The 2,580-nt window shown below is 34.4% G+C and overlaps 1 protein-coding gene across 2 annotated transcripts in view; it reads left to right on the top strand.

The window, feature by feature from the left end:
* The first annotated feature begins 142 nt into the window (after positions 1 to 142).
* The window catches only part of LOC106882466 (protein tyrosine phosphatase type IVA 2), a 70,423-nt gene continuing 67,985 nt past the window's right edge, over positions 143 to 2,580 (top strand). For both annotated transcript variants that reach the window (XM_052976321.1, XM_052976320.1), the window contains exon 1: positions 143 to 327. The gene's annotated coding sequence lies outside the window, so the exon portion shown is untranslated. The remainder of the gene's footprint in view (positions 328 to 2,580) is intronic.

Genomic DNA, 2,580 nt, shown 5'->3' with positions numbered 1-2,580 from the left:
ATATGTATGTATGTATGTATGTATGTATGTATGTATGTCTGTGTGTGTGTGTGTGTGTGTGTGTTCTAAAAAGAAAATGAATACAAATCAACGCGACATGGCCTTTAATCCCATCACGTGACCTCCGAATGTTGTGACGTCATGTCCGTAAGAGTACGGTAGCCATGTTTCCTCCTCCTTATTTGTGAGACTGCAATCACTCCAGCCAAGTTGTTGTGTCGCTCTTCGTCTTCAGTTGTCTTGTCGGACAGCTTTTGTTTATTGGTGGAAATCGCTGTAGAAGCGAATATACTATATTTGTTACGATCAATGTGCAGAAATATTCTGGTAAGTATCTTCACTCGATTCTGACGCATTTTTCTTATTTTGATGCCGGTTCTTTCTAATTAATTTTTTTTTTCTTTCTCGGGTTTGGAAAATTTTCACATTTTTCTTATAATTATTACTACTATTATTCTAGATGTACTCTCGTCGTCATCTCTCATCTGATTCAATTCTTTTCAATCCTGCAAAAATCTATAATTAAAGTCGTTCCAACCATGACTATTCCATTCTTTTCACTCTGTTACTAATATTTCGTACCGAATAGACTCCCCCCACCACAGACACATTTTTCTCTTTTTGGTATTTTCCGATTTGTGTGGGAGTTGTTTGCTTAACTGTGTTATATGTACAATATACGCATAACTATGACGTTGTTGGTTTATATATATATATATATGTATGTATGTATGTATATATAAATACGTACACAAAATGTGGAGTAACTTGATGCATACGAAAGTTCATTTTATTCCTCGACATACGAGGATAATATATGTCGGTCAAAGATTACAGTATATAAAAGCTTTGTCTTGGTAGTATATAGTCTGTGTATTAGAAGCTTCTTGAACTCTGAGCATTCACGTTTCAGAATGCTTAAACAATGTACTGGATGGCTTAGAAGCATTTAAATAAGATAGGCTATATAAAATTAAAAGTCATTTTACTTTTATATATTAAATACTGACGGGATTTCAGAATCAGCCTCTCTCTATGTGTGTATATATGTAACAGGCACATATGTAAGCCCTGAAACATCATTTTCGTGCCTCCCACCCGTCGTAGTTATATGTAAAGAATTTCGTACATTTGGTTCGCGTTTTCTTTGTGGGATTCTAAATAATTTTGTCTATTCCAGTTTTATTTTCCCTATCTCGTATACCCGTTTCTGACTAACGTTTTATAATGATTCATTTCTATTGTCGCCTGAAAAAATTATTGCATCGAGCGACGGTGTGAATCATCATACAAAGATTACACACACACGTTTTTATCTGATGGATTCTAATCTTACCATCATTTTATTAAATGGCAACTGGTTGTTGTGTTAATATAGCTCATTGACTCTCAACCGGGATCCATATGACCCCTAGAGGTGTACGCAAGCAAAATAGTAAATTGGAGATCCACAGGTAGTATTTTAAGGGTCCATGAAAAATTTTGATTTAGATGTATTGCAAAATGTTACTGTTTCTTTCTCTAACGTTTTGCACAGTTCGACTTCGCGCAAGTTAATGTGTGAAAAGCATAATAGGAATTTTGAAACTATATTATAAACTAGTTTTTAGGCATCGAATGAAACAAATAAAATAATCAGATGAAAAAAAAAATGGTCGAGATTTACTGGTATAGCTGGAATGTTCATTGGTTCTTGGTGTTACGATAAACAAAATTCTCTCCTTTCTATGATTTCTCTTGCTGCAGTTCTCATTAATGGATACTTGGTTTTTCCTTCCTCTCTTTATATTTGAATATTAAGGATTTCCAAACCATTTTGCTTTGATAAGTTACGAAGAATTTAATTCCCTGTCTAATCATATAACATGCATTGATGCTCGACGAATCGAATGAGAGCACTCAATGTGTGTAGCAGAGTTTTAATTTATTCGATATATACACGCACACATCACTCCCCACCAATTGTTTCAGTCAAGTGACTGCGCCCATGCTACGGCATGGGCGTTACAGGGACATAAACACCAGCATCGGTTCTCAAGCAATGGTGGGAGGACGAACACGCACACAAGTACATACATGTATATATGTAAATTATATATATGTATGTAAATTATACAAACATGTAAGTTATATATAAATGTATGTATATTTATATGTATATTATATATATTATATATACATGTCTCACGGTGGTGCACCAGCATGACCGCAGCCACTTGGCTGAAACACATAAATAAATGTATGTATATTATATGTATGTATATTAAATATATGTATATTATATATATATATATATATATATTTGTATATTATATATATATATATATGTATATACTCTTTTACTAGTTTGTCATTTGACTGTGGCCATGCTGGACCACCGCCTTTAGTCGTGCAAATCGACCCCAAGACTTTTCTTTGTAAGCCTAGTACTTATATCGATCTCTTTTGCCAAACCGCTAAGTTACGGGGACGTAAACACACCAACATCGATTGTCAAGGGACAAACAGACACAAACACGCACACACACACATATATGCACATATATACGATGGGCTTCTTTCAGTTTCCGTCTACCAAAT

This window comes from Octopus bimaculoides, chromosome 24, assembly GCF_001194135.2.
Source record: "Octopus bimaculoides isolate UCB-OBI-ISO-001 chromosome 24, ASM119413v2, whole genome shotgun sequence".
NCBI classification, from domain to species: domain Eukaryota; kingdom Metazoa; phylum Mollusca; class Cephalopoda; order Octopoda; family Octopodidae; genus Octopus; species Octopus bimaculoides.
This window is presented reverse-complemented; position numbering and strand designations above follow the sequence as displayed.